The sequence below is a fragment of the Bubalus kerabau genome, chromosome 10 (assembly GCF_029407905.1).
Source record: "Bubalus kerabau isolate K-KA32 ecotype Philippines breed swamp buffalo chromosome 10, PCC_UOA_SB_1v2, whole genome shotgun sequence".
Lineage (NCBI taxonomy): Eukaryota > Metazoa > Chordata > Mammalia > Artiodactyla > Bovidae > Bubalus > Bubalus kerabau.
In genome coordinates this window covers 13,277,649-13,296,587 of record NC_073633.1, presented here as the reverse complement: position 1 = coordinate 13,296,587, position 18,939 = coordinate 13,277,649, and the positions used below count along the sequence as shown (strand labels likewise).

The following is an 18,939-nucleotide window of genomic DNA, read 5'->3' as shown; positions in this document are numbered from 1 at the left end:
GTTACATTTTCTGATGCCAGCCTTTCCAATTAACTGTAAAATTCTGACAGTTATGGGATATGGAATGCAGTGGTAACATAATTAGAACTTATACATAATAAATAATACATCTGTAATATTTTAACCTCCACTACCAGTTATGAGATCAGTATGGGCCAATTAACTACAGGGTTTTTTTTTTTTTAACTAAGGCACTATAAACACACTGGTTTTAAATGTTCTAATTAGTAACTTGCCCATTAATTAACTTTATGATTAATTGTGTAGCAATCTAATTTGTAGATGAGCCACTGAAAGACTGATACCTTGTAATTCTTTCTTCTGTCTTTAAAATTCCCCCACAAAATGTGATTTTTGTATCCAGCTGACCTCTTACTTGTGGAAATTCTTTTCTTAAAAGATGCTGTGCCTTTGGACTAAAACTAAAGTTCACTTAATCCTCCCCTATCTGGAGTGTACTGGTCGGCAGGAGGCAGTGGAGGGCGCGGGGAGTGGGGGTGGGCAGTCTGGAGCAGAGCACTGCAAATTATCGGAGGAAGTGAATGCGGGCCAAACGAACTCGACATATTTAAGCCTGAAAATGTTTCCTCCTCTCCTAATGAGAGAACACAGTTACCTGTGACTTTCATCACAACCAATTCTCAAACCCAAAAACCTCTTTAGGGGAAAGGAAATATAATTTTTAAAGAAAACTTATTGTGGCCTCTACACCCCTATCATGGACTAGCCCAGGGGATAATTTAATGCAGTGGACAAAGGGCTAATAGCCATTTTCAATAAAGGCCGCCTTGCACTGGAACATCCCGGGGCTGTCCTATTAGCATCAGAAAGGGCTTGGGGTCCTGCTTCCACCAGAGCTATTGTTGCCCGGGTGTGTCGCCAGTCCCATCCTGCAGAAAGCCTTTAGCCCTGATGGCAGATGATTCTCTAAGTGAATAGAGATGAAGGCAGGGATATTAAGTGACTCTATAAAACATCCCGGACACAATTGTGTGATTGATGGAGGACAAAGTGGGAACAGCAGGACACAGGATCCTGGGAGAAGCAGCCTTGTCAATGCGAGAAACCCATCTCTGGAAACAGCTTCTCCTGGAGGAGTTTGCAGTCTATTTGTATGAGTAATCAGCTGGGCCCCCTCTCTGTCAGCCCTGTTTACTCACTGATTTTCTCAACAAGACAACCATTGACACTGGATGGATGGGGCTAATCTGGCGCAGAACTGGCGGCTTCGCAGAGGCTACAGGTCGAAAATAGAGCGCGGTGCCAGCTTCACCTCGCCTAATCTAGCGGCTAATATTTATTAGAGCCAATTTATACCGCTGCTCTCTCAAAGAGCAAGGAAGGCCCGGGTGCAATTAATAACATGGGCAATAACCACAGACAAACAAATAAATAAGGGTTTGTGAACTGTTTGGTTGGTTTTAAGGGAGGATGGAAAGGGAAAGTGTTGGGTTTGCCATCTAGAGCTGGAAGGAGAGGAAGGAAAGGTGGCCGTAAAGCCCCTGAAGATGCTCTTTCTCCTTGTCCCCCTCATCCAGTCTCAGAACAACAACCCAGCTGACTGAACGATGGCTTTGGAACCTGCACAAATGCATGTAATTCCACTTGCCTCTTACAGAATCTGTGCAAAGACACCTGCCCTCACAGGCAGAGGTGCGTGCGCAGGCTCCTGTTGTAAATATCCAGTTTATGCGCATCCCCACCCCCAGGCAGTGGGAAACACAGATCGCACGCCTGGCCTTGCGCTCAACAGCCAAGCCCCGCAGCCACCGAGAAGAGCTGGGAGCTAGCACCTGAGGAGATGGGGGACAGGAGAGAACGCAGATAGCGCACCAGGCTGACAGACGCGGAGGTCTTAAAGGCTTCAGACCCCGCCTTCTAAGACCGATGTCCTAGTTCCCCGAGGCCTGATGTAGAGATGCTACCAGTTGCTGATTTTGCTATGTTTGGATGCTTAACGTGATTTTGTCGGGCAAACTGGAGAGAAACAGACAAAGTGTGTGTGCGTTCCAGGGCGCGTCGTGCCTCTGGAGTCGGGTGGGTAGCGAATTGCGGAAAGGCACACGTGGCCAAGGGCTGATAGGAAGCGCATTGTTCTTAACTGGGCGCCCCGGCAGCCCGGCGGGTGCACAAGCGGTGACCTCGCCGCCGCCGAGGCCTACCAGCCGCAGCCCGCGAGGAAGGAGGCCCTTTGCCCTCGCGCCCTGGTCTCCCCACTCGCCCCCGCCGACCCCCTCCGGGCCAGCGGGCGCCCGCGCCTTGCTAATTGCTCGGCTCCCTTCATGCACACACCTCCACTAATTTTACATTTCTCATTCTGCGGGTAGCTAGAAAGCGGCTCAGGGAATACGGTTCCTTCTCTTAGCTACCGCATGAATACAGTGAGTGGTGGCCGTCCAGGCCTCCCTGGTCGGGGGGTTTGGTAAATTAGCAGCTTGGCTGTATAATCAGGCATTCGCCATTGAGGCCACAGTGCTGTATCCGTTAACCAGGTGAGATTTCATCATCTAATGGGTTGGGAGGTGTGACCGAGCTGCTAAGTTAGCAATTAAACTTCACAAATATCATTCGATTGCATTTTTTTTCTACAAGCCAGAGTCAGGTTACCCCAGACATTAAAGGGAAAAAAAATATCTTTCCCAAATGTACACACTAAGGAACATGCTTTCTTTTGTGACACATGTGAAGTAACATGGTATTAAGCTACAATATGTGCTGTTATCTTATAAAGCACAATCCTGGTAGCTCTGGTCTGAGGTGTGTAGTAGAGGAAGGGAGTGTCTCAGATCCCCCAGCTCCTCCAAAGGCAGGAAAGGACTACGTGTGAAATACATCATATTAGATAGTATCTAATCTAGGACAGGAAAATCTGGGAAATAATAGAGATTTGTCCCTTTGGGCCTATTGTTTAGATTTATTATTGTATGAAGAGCTGGACTCTAGCAAAGGGCAAACACTCAGGTAAAACGTTATTTCAATCCTGTAACCCAGCGGGCAGAACCAGCCCCTGGCGCCTGTGGCGCCTGGAGTCCTGCGTCCCCGCCTTAATGTTAAGGTGCGGCCATTTAGTTGGGGCTGAGATTCTGGTCTAGTTAGATTTCTGTCCCCCAAGCAGATAAGCTCTCCCTTGATGGTGAGAATTTCCTGTGTAGGTATGTGGAATAAATATGTAGTATCTCTAAAAGAGAAAGAGAGCAAGACCTAGTAGATTTTTCTGAGTGTTAAATGCCTAAATGGAAACATAACAGAAAATATTATTAGCTTTATCTGCCGACACCAGGGACGCAGGTTAAAGTATTTTTCATTTAATTTGATAGTGAATAAAGCACTTAAGGCACTTGATGATTTATTGATCAAATAGAAATCAGGCGCCAGACAACAGCTCCTTATTTAATCCCCATTCACACGATTAAAAGCCAAGTGAACTTTTTTTTTTAACAATTTGCTCAATAATCTTTATGTTATATAAAGAATAAAAAGAACCATTCTTCCGACCTATAAATCTCTCCTTTGGCTGATGTGAATGACGACGGGGCACGTGAACCTCCATTGAACTGTAAACAGTGTTTTAATGGACAGTAATGGCCCTATGATTTTTAGCTATTGTTCCAAAATGACTACCATGTTTATTGCCGTCATTAAAAATGAATTAAAGAGTTATGAAACTCCTCAATAATGAGGACTCCGGCCGTTTATAAGCGGTGGTTCTCTTCTCCCCAGCGCACTCAAAGGTTCTGCTGCTTTGCGTGGGGCAGGCCTCGGGACACCCACCCAGTGCAACGGGTTTGGGGGTGCACGAAGGGGCAGAGCCTTCCTCTGGGGCGGCGGCGGATGAGGGCCCAGAGGAAGGGGAAACAGAGGAGGAGGCGACGGGGGAGGGGTGGGGGCTAGTAAAGACAGCCCCGCCAGCTCGAGCGCTCCCCGCGAGGAGGCTCGTGGGCCTCGGCCGGGGCTGGGGGTGGGGGAGTGGAGGCGGGAGCTGGGGGTCGCGGCGGAGCAGGCTGTTCCACATCCCCCCGGCGGCGAGAGGGCTGCGGGGATGACTGGGGGAGTCGTCAGGGGCAAAGAATGGAGGGGAGAGAAGAGGGTGGGGGCAGCGAACGGCGCCCACGGGGCCGCAGGGGGCCCCCGAAAAGCGCCCCGGGACAGAGCTGGGGCCGGAGGGGGACAGGGCGGGGGTGGCCGGACTCCGCGGCAGCGCAGGGGGTGCCCGCCCCCCTCCCCGGACCCGTGCGCCGGGGGCCTCGCAGGAAAGTGGCTCCGCAGAGTTGCGCGCAGCCCGAGCGCTGTTCTCCGAGGGGTCCCTGGCTGGAGCCTGCACGTTTCTCTTTGCATTAGCAAAGCCCAAAGTCATCCAGTTTGCGCTAATCACCACAATTAGTCCTGAATTATCACCGGACTCTGACAGACGTTCCTTGTAACTCTCTTTTATTTCCAACAGCCCTAATCAGCCGCTCTCATTACAAACGCTGATTAAACTGCAAATTATCCAGCAGCGGCCCTGTTCCCGTCTACCAGCAGCTCGTTCAATATCAATTAAGGCCGAGCGGCAAAGCCTGCAGCCTCCGAGAGCTTCCAACTGCCTGATAGTGGCACTTATTAGTTTGGAAAACTAGGAAAATACTAATAATCAACAACCAAGGGGAAAGCGGAGACAGCCAAACAAAAGGCCGGCAGGAACGCACCCTGAGAAAGGCGCCAGGCGCCGCCCGCCCGCCCCCTACTCCTCCGGCCCCAGGTGCGATCCCAGCCCTGACCCCGGGGGCGAGGGACCGGGAGGGGTCCCTCCACAGAGAGGGCCCCAGTTCTCAGAACCAGCTAGGTGGGGCCGGACAGCCGAATGTATTGCCGCGTATTGTCTTAGGCTCGCTGAAGACATTTTTTCAAATAATGCATCGAATTTGGGCATTTAAAACCAAACTAACTTCCAGAACTGCCTTTATTGAGTGGTTCTGAAATCTGTTTCCAATAAGCTGCTTCGTTTGATGCTATAAAAACATTGACCTCGTCTCGTAAATAAAATGGGAGTTGATGACAGTTGATTTTATTTACCTATTCTGTCAAATTAGATTTCCACAGCAGAGCGCTGCTCACATGAGCTGTAAAACTGCAGCGCTGCCGCGCACCCTCTCCACCCCAACTAGGGATTGAAATGTGGAGACAAAAGCTGCCTTTCTCCGGCCCCTCTCCTAGCCTGTCCCTCTCTGCTTTTTTCCCCTTCCCGGCCTCTTTCCTCCGGAGGGTAGCTGAAGGCAGAGAAACTAGCCCTCCCCGTCCAGGGAAGTTTGGATTTGCTAAGGGATTCTATTGGGATAAAGAAAGCAACTGGAGGAAGGCCCTGGTGGGTTTCAAGGTTGGCTGGGACCCTTCAGGCTGGGCCACTGACCTTTAAGGCCACTCTCTCTATTGCTCTCCCCCGTCTGCTCAGGGGCAAGCTCCCTAATAGATTTTCTTTTCTACTTGATGAAATTGTCCCCTGCTTCCAAAAATTAAAAAATGAGGAGGACCATAACTCACCGAAGCTGGAGAAAGTAGTTAATAGACTGTTCTTTTCTATCTAGGATCAGACAAGTCATGGGTTTGAGGATTAACAACATGTGTGTATTTGTTTTACCCCAAACTGATGGGCCTGAGTCCCTTTGAGATCTTGGGTAAGGAGTTATCAGAGACTGTTTACTATGGCTAAGCCCAGCAGATGTTCTTTTCAAAAAGTCTGAAGTAAGTTTTTGTCCCGTTTCTTAATTGGGAGCAAGCTGGTTATAGTTACCTCTTCTCAGATCTTAAAGACAGGAAAATATTTCCTATTTCTGAAAAGTTGGATTGCTTCCTTCTCTCTGAAGTGGAAAATCCACATGACTGATTCGTTTTCCCTTTTTGCATTGACTGCCTGGAAGCTCAGAGCTAAATTCCCTGCTTATCATGATACCTATCCTAGTGATAGAATGACTTCCCCTGGTTCCTTTACCCTCTATATCTCCTGCTTTGTGTTGGAAGTAAACAGAATGTAAACAGATGTCTTCTGAGGTTTTGTCACTCTATCTTTACACCATCAGCCCTACTTTGAGAAGTATAGCATTTCTATAATTGAATATGCTTTGGGATCCTTGGGAAAAGAACCTTTATAATATAAACACATTTCACTTGCCTTTCTTTCATCTTCTCTTTCTGGCACTTGCTTTCCAAACTATGGGAGATATTCCTTTGATTTAAATAATGTTTTCTGTTCTTTCTTATCAGTGTTGGTGATGCCATCTCTTTTCTTTTACATGTTCACAACCATTACCCTAGGCTAGGACTTGATCATTTTATGCCCACACTTCTGAAGGAGGATCCTTAAGCAAGTCTCCCAAACAGTGATGCATCAGTATACCCCAGACAGTTCCCAGTGAGATCTCCTGAAATCACTCTGGTCTCCAACTATGGCTCAAATAGCATTTTCTTTTCTGAATCATTTCACATATTTTGTTCATTATCTCTTTAAACTTGAGGATTTCTGTTCTGATGCTCATTTTCATTTGCTGTTATTTCCTTTTACATGACCTGCAGCTTTTCCAATATAAAGATATACTACTGAGAACTTGCAGTGTATTAGGCACTTGCTAAATTCTTTACATGTAACCCCTAAACAACTGTCTGTTGTAGGTAGCATTATCATTATTGCTCGTCACAGATAAAGCATAAACTGTTAGCTCAAAGACCCCTAGCTGTTGGCCAAGTGAATCAGAAGACCAAGCATGGGTTCTGCCTCTCCCATCTTTTGAGAAAGGAATCATGTTTTCTGTTTTATTTTCTATTCTATTCTAAATAGAAAGAATTGAAGGAAAACATACGTGGAGTGCCTAATCAAGTCTGTACGACTCCCCTCAACCACATACACACACACAGTTTTGAAGAGCTTGACTTTGGAAATGAGGTTTACTATTCCAAAACCTCAGTGAACATAATCCCTGGATTATCCATCTTCTTACTGAAAAGGGAAAACCTTGCTTTCTTTCTTGTGCTAGTAAATCCATCCTGATCTGAATGCTCCTAGCAGCTGTTGACACATACCTAGGAGGAAACCATGGTCCTGGGGAGCCATCTTCTGTGGGACAATATCCCAGTAAGCTTAAGACAAGGCATCTCTCCAGCTGGCTCAGGTCAGACCTTTTGAAGACTGCTTCACAGCATTTTGGAATTCAGCACTCCAAATTACAATAAGCTTCTCATGTGAGACAAGATTAGGGAAGCCAGCTAGTGACAGCTTTTAAATAAAGGCATGTGGGCATGCGTTTGTGAATTTTCTTTAAAAGCTACAAGTATTTCCTCAGTCAACTGAGCAGTATTGGTAGGAGGAGAGTTTGGCCCAAATGTCCTGAAACCCGGGTTAAAGTCCTCATCTTATGAGCAAGGCCTTATTTTGGATATTTTTAAATCTAATTTTATGTCCTGTCATGAAAACCTTGAAAAATTACTTCCCATCATGACATTTTAAAATTGCCTTTTATCCCTGAAACTGGAGACTAAAGATGCTTTTAGCAATAAAATATAGTACAGGATGAGGCCCATGTTTAAAAATACTGCTGACAAAGACACATTTGGAAAAAAAAAAAAAAGCTAATGCTACTGCCTCCGTCGGGTTGAGCCTCCTTGCACGAACCTTTGGTATAGGTGTCTAAGAGGCCATTTCTACTTACATGGAACAGTTAGAGGTTATTGTAACCATCTTAGCAATAGACAGGAGCTCAGCTGGAACTGATATGTGTGATCACTGATTGATTACCTGTCTGCTTGATAGTGTGTAGTGGAGTGAACTCGTTTCCTTTACAGGACAGAAAGATTCACAAAGTAGAAAGTGCAGGTCCTTAAATTACATGAAAATTAATGCTAAGGATACAGTGATGAATCTCTATGCATATATATGCACATATTATGGATGTGGGTAGAAGCATACTATGGCAGTCTATATTTACAACATAGACCCCAAAAAATGTTGTTATCAGCATTACAAAAAAGAATAATTTCTTTCTTACTGGGGAATTAGCCTCAAGCTTCTTCATTTTCCTGTTGCATTTGATATACGCTTTGATCTATGACCGTTCTCTTTAAACACAGCTTTCTGGGGACTCTTGCACAAAGCAAGGTGGACCTGTATTGTCTCTTTTCTTGGAATTCTGTTGCTTAAATAAGAATATCTTATTCATCTTCCTAACCCAAGAGCTGTGAAGAGTACCTTTAAATAATAACTGTCCCATGGGTAGCTGCTGAAATTAAAAGTGGAAAAATAGTGGTACTGTGAAGCTAACACTGGGTCCTACCTTTCTTTCTTTGCTGGGTCCACACAAGAAGGACTGATATGCTGGAAGGAAGCAGTTGCATTTTTGTGGGGTTTGTTTCTATTTACTATTATGTCTCTTGAGAGCACAGTAAGGACTGGGCTCAAAATACTGCTTGCTGGGCTGCCCTGACCATTTTTCTTTGTTGTCTGAGGTCAATTGGAGGCTCTGCTTCAGTTAATCTTTCTAGTATTTGTTTGGTCAGCTTATTGGTCTTCTTCCCACCTCAATTCAATCAACAGAAACCCAGCTCTCATATACCTGCCTTCATGAGTCTCTGCTGGGGCAAGTGGGGGAGGGTTGCAACCTGTAACACAATGTCCCAGATCTTCACTTAGGTCAGAATTCACTACCCTCGGTGTGTCCACCCAAAGAAAGCGGCGTAACTATCAAGGATCCCTGTCACTGACTTTGTGTGACTGTGGGTGCCTCATTACTCAATAATCTAACCTCTGATTTGCAGCGTAAATTGGTGCCGAGTGGTGGGTGGGGTTAAGCCTTTATGAGTCATGGATTCCTGAGGATCAATGAAAGTTATACACCTACTCCTTAGAAAAATGCACATATTCACATTCTTGTAAAATTTTGTATACAATTTTGGAGAGTTCACAGATCTCTCTAAGGGTCCTGTGAACACTGGGTTAAACATCTCTTCCTTAGATTATGAGACAAGCCTCTTTAGTTCTCATTTGCTCTGAAGTGCCATCAGAGTTCTTGTCACCTGTCACTAGTAACAAAAAAGAGAGAAGCTTAAGTCACTTTTTCTCAAATCCTTACCAAAACAAAAAACAAAAAAAACAAACCAGTGATGTCTGTGAAATCAATTTCTCTCTTTCTCTTATAATCACACATTTATACAATGTTGCACATTTAGGGTGCTTCAATATGCCCATAGACAGATATAACCTCATTCATACAAATGTACATGGACAGCTCATGACTAAACTCTTACCAGCATTTTTAACATTAGAACAAGAGGAAATCTTAGGTTTCACTCTCTCTCTCTCTTTTTTTCCATTTCTCCTTTCCCATCTCTGGCAGATTTGTTACAAATACTGAAATGGCCAAAAGAAAAGGTGCAAAGCCCAATAAAACCAACCTAATGTAATCAATCAAGTCTGTCTGTTTCAGATGGAGACCCCAAATCATGCAAATCTACATATAGAAACATACAAACATTTAGGATTTCTAAAGGAAAAATGTTCATTTCTTTTGTGAGAACTAAGCAAAATTCTAGTCTTTCTTTAAAATGCCGGAACAGATGTATTTTCAGATAGTCTGTCATGTATATAACCAAAGTGGACTTTTAATTATGGGACATTAACTCTGAATTAATATCTCATTATAACCACAGAGTACAGAACGTATAAACTGCCACCGGAACTGAATGCATTTGTACTTTATGGGATCAGTTTTGATTTTTGCTGCTCAGCCCTTTGGAGTTCAGTCTCACACCCCTTCCAAATGCCTCTTCCACAGTGTTCAGACCAGAGGAGCTTCGTTCCACCCTGTGGACAGAGGCAACTTGAACTGTTGTAAGCGCAGCTCCACCGTGTCCATTAGACAGTCTGAGCAGTGAGGCTGCCAGCTGCGCCGCTCTTACACAGGTTCTTCCGCGCCGTCCTGGAACAGCGATGCGGCAGTCACCCCATGCTCCGTGTTCACTGCCCCCATCGCCCCATCTGTCTAGGTTTCAAGATCAAGACCTCAAAGTCAACCTGCTTCCCCTTTTCCTTCATCTCCCACTATAAATCTATCTGCAGTCCTGTCATTTCCCTCCACAACATATCCCCAATCCACTCATTTCTCTGTCTTCACAAGCACCTCCAAATCAAGTGACCATCACCTTTCCAGAGGTGATGCAGAGGGTCTGCAGTGGTTTCCCAGTTGGTTTTTCACCTCCCACTCCTAGCTCTCTATGATTCACCCCCACCCTTCCTACAGCCAAAATCATCCTTTAAAAACAAGTCAATCACAGCACTCCAATGTTAAAACTCCCTAGGGCTTTTTGTTGAATCTAGAACAATACCCATGTCCATAAGGCCCTACATGATCTGACCTGTTATATGAATCCATTATCCTTTAATCTGATATACATGATTTAAGTGAGTTTTAAAAAATTCTCTGTGTCTCAAGGTTATACAGAGTTCAAACTAGTGAAAGACTAAATCCTAAAACAACACATTCCTTATATAATTATTTATGTAGCTTCTCTAAACATTTATTTAAATTCATCAGCCTCTAGTCATAATACTTTTAAAGAAACTTTAATAAAAAAATCACTCAGATTTATCACAGTGGAGTTGTACATCATTTTAGTGAATGGTTGAAAACTGCTGAACAGGTGTAATAATGCCTTTGGGATTAAATAATTGTAACAGAATTACATCTTCATAATGACAGCAAAGGGAGATGGCACCTCTCACTGCTCTATTATAATTGATTTTAGAAGGACTGGGAGAGTTGGATCTAGTCTGAACCTTTATTTACCAGCTACTGTTTGTAAACTGTCCACAAAACTGTAATTATTAAGCTGCGGTCAGATGTAATTCTCCAAGAGTCTAATTGGCATAATGCTTTATAATACAGTTTTTAAAAAATTTTTATCTGTGTGATGCTAAAATAACCAATTGTTTCCATCAATTCAGTTAAAAAAACAAAACAAAAAGCAAATAACCCTCAATTCAATTAAAGCCATTTGTTCACTGTCAATATGATAAAATTATAAGTTATTTAACTTAATGTCTTCTGCTTCTACGATAGTTCCAGAGACAATGTGAAACTTAAAATAATTTAAAGATGTAAAGATTCATCAGATTCTCAAATCTCAGGAAACAAAACAAAAACAACTCAAAGCTCATGAGTTCTCAAAATGTCCAGGAGATAATCTAAATTTGATGTGTTATTTTAACAATTATAAGATTTTTAAACATATTTTTTAAAGATTGTAGGTATCTTGCAGGCTAACTAGAAAAATTCACTAAATTTCTGTACTTTGCTGCAGGCCCTGAGGATGAAAAAATAGACAAGGGAAGTGATTTTAAAATTGTGTGCAAAGAGGTAGATTTTTGGTAAACAAACATGTTTGGATTTCCCATTTTCAGGCCCCTATGTTAATGGTGAATATAAAAATAGATCCTACTTTTCTAAACCATGAATCAGACCCCCTCTGGGAAGACAGACAAAAAGACAGATCTCAGATGTCCTTACAGCGCATTCTTTTTGTCTTTAGTACAGTCAGCTCAACCATTTAATTGCATCAATTTCTGAAAGAAATGTAACAAGATTTTGTGTGTGTTCTAGCTGATGCTTAAATTGAAAAAAAAAGTGAAATACTCACAAATGCTCTATGATATAAGCCAAAGGGTTTTCACAGTTAATTGAAACATCTGAGTAAAATGAAGATTACCTGTGTTTTATGTCTGTCACTGATGAGAAAACGAGAGATTGGTGTGATGTACTCATTGGTTTGTGAATCTGAAGGTGTGTGGAGAGTGTCACAAATCACCTGGATGTCCCTGGGAAGGAAATTTTACCTCTGAAGCTCCGATGAATAAAAAGAAGATATTTAGCTAGATAGCTCTTGGTTGCCTATGCATCTGTGTGTTCTGACACACAGCAGCCCCTTCATTTCAGGGCTGGAATGACTTACACTCATGAAAGCAGCTCAGGATTCATTGTGTTTAGATTAGTGTATGTAAAACATCTCAGTTGGAGGCAGTAAAGAGTCATAACAAATCACACTACACCTGGTTTGAAGATCTGTTCTCATTTGTAAAGGTTATATGAATTTGATGTAAGAATACCAGATCATTTCTCCCTGAGCACAAAATTTGTTTATGGCTTATCTAGAAGTGGCAGAGAGACAGAGTCAGATGTGTTCATCTCCTGCTGTGTACTTGTCTGAAGTCATCCTGCTTCTTGCCAAACTCTGCAGCTGTTTCTCTTATCTGAAAGCGGGATGAATTGGGATGGGTGGTCAGGGTGATGGCAGTGCAACAGGAAGACTTGAGCAGAAAGCCCAGCCAGCTCCTCACTTTCATTTCCACTAGCAGGCACTGAACTGAAGGACTGAGTAGTAATTCAAAGGAACAGATGAACAGATTGCTCTTCAATGTCTCCTGGCGGGCACAACATCTTGTCTTGTCTTCAGAAAGGAAAACTATAAGGAGGAGCTCATCTGTATAGAAAGACAAAAACAAAAACAAACAAAACCCAGCCATAAGCAATTCTACTGTCCAGGGCCCAGAGTGATTTTTGACTTGTCCAAAACTGCAGAGCTGGTTGAGGGCAGAGCCAGCCTCCCGGTCCAACAACTTTCTTCTAGACTGCTGCTGCTGCTAAGTCGTTTCAGTCGTGTCCGACTCTGTGCGACCCCATAGACGGACGCCCACCAGGCTCCCCCGTCCCTGGGATTCTCCAGGCAAGAACACTGGAGTGGGTTGCCATTTCCTTCTCCAATGCATGAAAGTGAAAAGTGAAAGTGAAGTCGCTCAGTCGTGTCTGACTCTTAGCGACCCCATGGACTGTAGCCCACCAGGCTCCTCCGTCCATGGGATTTTCCAGGCAAGAGTACTGGAGTGGGGTGCCATTGCCTTCTCCATCTTCTAGACTACCATTCCAGAAAGAATGGTTCTCAGAAAGCTTAGTTCTATAGGCAGTTAGTGAAGCAAGTGTTGCAAAAACAGGATTCTGTGGTCAAATTAATTTAGAAAACAGATGGTTAAATCCATTCTTTAATTTAAACAATGCCAAACAGGTTCTTGGGAGTAGGTTTCCTGCGTCTATTTGCTCTTACTGAATGTGAATGGGAGTATAACTTGAAGTAACTAGACATGCTTCATGACAGAATCCTTAAAAAAAAGTATTTTATTGAAGTATAGTTGATTTTACAGTGTGTTAATTTCCACTGTATAGCAAAGTGATTCGGTTATACATGTATATACATTCTTTTTCATATTCTTTTCCATTATGGTTTATTAGATGATATTGAATATAGTTCCTATGCCATACAGTAGGACCTTGTTGTTTATCCATTCTACGTAGAACAGTTTGCATCTGCTAATCTCAAACTCCCATCACCTCTTGGCAACCACAAGTCAGTCTCTATGTTTTTGTTTCATAGATAAGTTAATTTGTGTCATATTTTAAGATTCCACATATGAAAGATATCATATGGTATTTGTCTTTCTGACTTAGTATGATCATCTCTAGGTCCATCCACGTTGCTGCAAATGGCATGATTTCTTTCTTTTTATGACTGAGGAGTATTCCATTGCATATATGTGCCACATCTTCTTTATTCATTCATCTGTCAGTGGGCATTGAGGTTGTTTCCATGTCTTGGCAATTGTGAATAGTGCTGCCATGAACAGTGAGGTGTATGTATCTTTTCCAGTTATTTTCTGAATACATGCCCAGGAGTGGAATTGAAGGATCACATGGCAACTCTATTTTTAGTTTTTTGAAGAGCCTCCCTACTGTTTTCCATCGTGGCCACGCGGATTTATATCCTACCAATAGTGTAGGAGTGTTCCCTTTTCTCCACATCCTCTCCAGCATGTATTATTTGTAGATTTTCTGACCAATTTGACTAGTGTGAGATTCTGACTTGCATTTCTCTAATAATTAGCAGTGTTGAGCATGTGCTTGTTGACCATCTGTGTGTCTTCTTTGGAGAAATGTCTGTTTAGATCTTCTGCCCATTTTTCGATCAAGTTGGTTTTTTGTTGTTGTTATTGAATTCTATGAGCTGTTTGTGAAAACAAATGAAAGTAAGCCCTTGTTGATCACATCATTTGCAGTATTTTCTCCCAGTCTGTATGTTTTCTTTTCATTTTATGAGTTCCTTTGATATACAAAAGCTTGTAAGTTTGATTAGTGCTCATTTGTTTACTTTTGCTTTTCTTTCTATAGCCTTGGGAGACTGACCCAGGAAGGCACTGATGTGAATCAGAGAACGTTTTGCCTGTGTTCTCTTCTGAGAGTTTTATGGTGTCATGGACAGAATCTTGTATGTTTCGTAGTGTGGAGAGGCTCTCTGAGGGCTTTGTGACTCCGAGAACCCCTTTTGGGCAAACTTGATCTATAGCAAAGTGATCCTGCGATGACTGCTCATTTGCTGGGAGACTCTGGAAAAGACTGGTTTGTTCGCAGTGTGGTGGGACTCCAGGGGGCAGGTCAGGCCCTCAGACCTGCAGGGTGCTTCTCTGCCAAATGAGGTGATTGGTCTAGGACAGTAGTTCTCCATGAGTGAGACGAAGGAGGTATTACTGTAAACAGCAGCGAGTGGACCGGAGTCTCCTGGAGGCAAGGCAGGAGGTGGAGGCAAAGCCTCTCATGCCACAGTCCTTCCAGTGCACAGCCCCCGACTTTGGGGTCCCTCCCACCTTTACTGTTATTGATCTAAAAACATTGTACATGCATATATTATTTAACCCAGCAATTCTTCTTGTAGGAATTTTCTTTCTGACAGACTTACATCTTTGTGTATATGTGTGTGTGTGTAATGTATGTATATACACACATATGTACATGCATATATAAAATGTATATACACACATACTGATATTCACTGAAGCAGCGTTGGTAATAAGAGATTGCTGCTGCTGCTGCTGCTGCTAAGTCGCTTCAGTCCTGTCCAACTCTGTGCGACCCCATAGACGGCAGCCTACCAGGCTCCTCCATCCTTGGGATTCTCCAGGCAAGAACGCTGGAGTGGGTTGCCATTTCTTTCTCCAATGCATGAAAGTGACAAGTGAAAGTGAAGTCGCTCAGTCATGTCTGACCCTCAGCGATCCCATGGACTGCAGCCTTCTAGGCTCCTCCATCCATGGGATTTTCTAGGCTCTTGCCTGGAAAATCTTGGGATTTTTCAGTACTCTTGTACTGGAGTGGGGTGCCATTGCTTTCTCCAAATAAGAGATTAGATATGGCTAAATATCCACCAAAGGAATATGTGTAGCCATTACAAAGAACGGGACCTACCCCCAGATGTCTGATTAAATGAAAAACTGGAGTGTATTGGGCAGAGAACTGTAGCACACATCACTGATTTAAGAAATATATATAAAATATATACATAGAGGGCTTCCCTGATGGCTCAGTGGTAAAGAATCCGCCTGCAGTGCAGGAGCCACAGGAGATGTGGGTTCGATCCCTGGGTCGGAAAGATCCTCTGGAGAAGGGCATGGCAACCCACTCCAGTATTCATTCCTGCCTGGAGAATCCCACGGACAGAGCAGCCTGGCGGGCTACAGTCCATAGGGTCACAAAGAGCTGGACACGACTGAAGGGACTTAACACATGTAAACATAGAGGACTTCCCCGGCGGTCCAGTGGCTGAGACTCCTTCCTCCCTACACAGGGGGTCGAAGTTCAATCCTTGGTCAGGGAACTAGATCCCACATGCTGCAACTAAGAGTTAAATGCCACAACTAAAGATCTCACACGCCACAGAGAAATTTGAAGAACCTGTAGGCTGTAGCTAAGACCTGGCACAGCCAAATAAATAAATAAAAATTTTAAAGTATGTTCATAAAGCTTACACTTATTTATGTGCAGACTATCTCTGGAAGGATACTCAAGAAGCATAACAGTAAGCTGTTTCTGGTGTGTCAGGGACAGTGATGTCAAAAAAAACTTACTTCACACTGTGTACCCATTTGTACTATTTGAACTTTGCACCACATGCAAGACAGCCGATCCCAATGTCCTACATGTGTATCCCAGTCCTCACATCAAGAGATGGAATCTGTTTCTCCTCCCTTTGAGTCTGGCCTGGCCATGGGAAATGCTTTGGTGGGAAGTGGACTGACCCAGTGGTAGGTCCATCCTGAGCCTTTAGAAGGACTGGCTATTTCTGCTTCCTCCCTGAAGGAAGCCAGCGACTGTGTAAGAGGTCCATCACTCTAAGACTACCATGCTGTGAGGAAACAAGCCAGCCCCATAGCTCTGGTGAATGGAGAGAGATGCCCAGCCTGCCCCAAGCTGTTCAGCCGTGCCTATGGAGCCATCCCAGTGAGTGAGCGAGGAAGCCCTTAGACGTTCCAGCAGCAGCAGCAGACCCCACATGGAGCTGAAGAACCACCCAGCTGAGCCTGTCCCAGACTGTACAATAGAATCATGAAATATCATAAATTGTTGTTTTAAATCGCTAAGCTTTGGACCAGTTTATTAAATAGCAAGAGATAAAAAATGATTGTCTATTATTTGTAACAACATGGATGGACCTAGAGATTGTCATACTGAGTGAAGTAAATCAGAGAAGGAGAAAGATCATATGATATCTGTTATATGTGAAATCTAAAAAGAAATGATACTAATGAACTTACAAAACAGAAAGAGACTCACAGACTTAAAGAACAAACTCATGGTTTTGGGGAAGGATGGGGAAAAGGGATAGTTAGATGTTTGGGGTGGGCCTGTACACTCGGCTATATTTAAAATGGATAACCAACAGGGACCTACTGTATAGCACGTGGAAATCTGTTCACTGTTATGTGGCAGCCTGGATGGGAAGGGAGTATGGAATGGATACATGTATGTGTGTGGCTGAGTCCCTCCACTGTTTACCCGTAACACAACATTGTTCGCTAATCTGCTATATCCCAATACAAAATAGTTTTTTTAAGTTGCCTATTAAATATAAATATGTAAAATAACTTTAAAAGTGCTTTTCTATGTAATTCTGTAAATGCAGGATTTGAGATCACCCTGGTAGCTCAGTGGGTAAAGAATTTGCCTGCAATGCAGGAGACGTGGGTTCAATCCCTGGGTGGGAAAGATCCCTGGAGAAGGAAATGGCAACCCACTCCAGTATTCTTGCCTGGAGAATTCCATGGTTGGAGGAGCTTGGCAGGCTACAGACCATGGGGGCACAAAGAGTCAGACACGACTGAGTGAGTAAAGCACTTTCACTTTCTTTTTTAAGGAAGAGAGCCACAAGTGGCCCAGGTGGGGGACCAGAAGCAAGCACCTAGGAGGGAAAAAGAGGGAAACTAGCAGGGGTAGAAAAAATTTTGCTGACTTCACAAAATGCCCTGAGGTTGGCTTCTGACAGGGAAAACACCCCCGTCCCTCCTTGCTCTCTGTTGGTCTCTGTCTCTCTCTTATTTATTATTTTTGGCTGTGCTGGGTCTCACTGCCCTGCACTGGCTTTCTCTAGTTGCGGTGGGCGGACTTCTCATTGCAGCAGCTTCTCTTGTTGCAGAGCACAGATTCTGGGGTGTCAGGCTTTAACTGCTGCAGCTCGCGGGCTCTAGAGTGTAGGCTCAGTAGTTGGCGGTGCTCGGGCTTAGTTGCTTCACGGCATGTGGAATCTTCCTGGACCAAGGATCAAACCCATGTCCCCTGCACTGGCAGATGGATTCTTAACCACTCCACCACCAGAGAAATCCTCTGTCTCTCTCTTACGCACAGACACACACACACCCCACTTAATTATTCCATGTAATTAAGAGGGAGAGGAGGGAATATTAAGTAGGTTCATTAGTACTGTCATCAACCAGGGTCTGAGATTATGTGATCAAGGTACAACACTGGTTGCCCTTTGGGAACTGATCATACAATAGAGAAAGAAACAAGATTAAGGAACCTAAGTAGCATAACCTCAACATTTCGAAATAATAGACAGGAGGAAGGAGAAATTAGTTTGATGTGCATGAAAAGAATGAATTCTAAAATATTTGAAAGGGCTGCAGATATTACTTTTAAGTATAGTACATTTTACAAAGCTATAAATGGGTATCTAATAAGCTAAATGAGGTAAGTTAATGAAAGGATTAAGATTCACAAGAGGCCTACATTATATAATTATGTATCATAAAACAGTCCTTTAACATGTTGGAATTAATTGCATGGCCCAGAAATTGAAATTACATTGAAGTTTTAGTTTGAAAAAGCAACTAATTTCATGTCAATGTTTTGCACATAGTAGGTATTCAGCAAGTGCTTGGTAAAGTAAAATGAACCGGCTGGTAATATACACTGGCAATGGTCACTCCCTCTAGATGGAGGCTTCAATCCCATTGTGTTAGTGGTAACTACACCCTCCTCCACTCCAAAGCATCTCTAGAGGCAACTGAGAGTAAGAAGGTAACCTTGCACACATTCTCATTTTTTTTTTTAAAGCAAATCTTTAAAAAGCATCAGTAATATAACTATCAATAGTAACAAATTACTTGCCGAACAGCTCAGTTAAGAACAGCTAATTTAAGACATTTTCTTCAGAAAATTCCAATTAAAGTGTGAATAGGTTAAGTGGGAAGGATTAATTCAGAGAAGAGTAGAAACAATCAGAATAACAGATCAGATTCCAGGTTTAGCCTGAAGACCTTGGGAGTGGTGGTTGGAGGGTGTGCTAACAAGAGAGGGATGAACGCACCAGAATACAGGCATCACGCCGAGGGTAGGTATTGTTTCCTCCTCCTTGGGGGTCTCTCTGGGATAGATCCTAACACTCTGCTCTGGGTTATGAGCCCAGCTCTGAACAGCAAGTCAGAACATTGGGGGCAAGGACATTGTCATCCTCAGCTATAATACTAATTGGAATCTATCCAAAACATTACCTCGAGTAAGATCTGCTTCCTTAGTTCTTTTCATCAGTGGGGACTCAAGTGAATTT

At 43.4% G+C, this 18,939-nt stretch overlaps 1 protein-coding gene and 1 long non-coding RNA gene across 2 annotated transcripts in view; both read left to right on the top strand.

Moving 5' to 3' along the window:
* TBCA (tubulin folding cofactor A) overlaps positions 1-18,939 on the top strand; it is a 211,483-nt gene that overhangs the window by 72,958 nt on the left and 119,586 nt on the right. The window lies entirely within an intron of this gene.
* LOC129620863 (uncharacterized) lies at positions 273-6,510 on the top strand. Its single transcript, XR_008698756.1, has 2 exons — positions 273-2,037; positions 4,442-6,510. It is a non-coding gene; the product is annotated as an uncharacterized LOC129620863 (long non-coding RNA).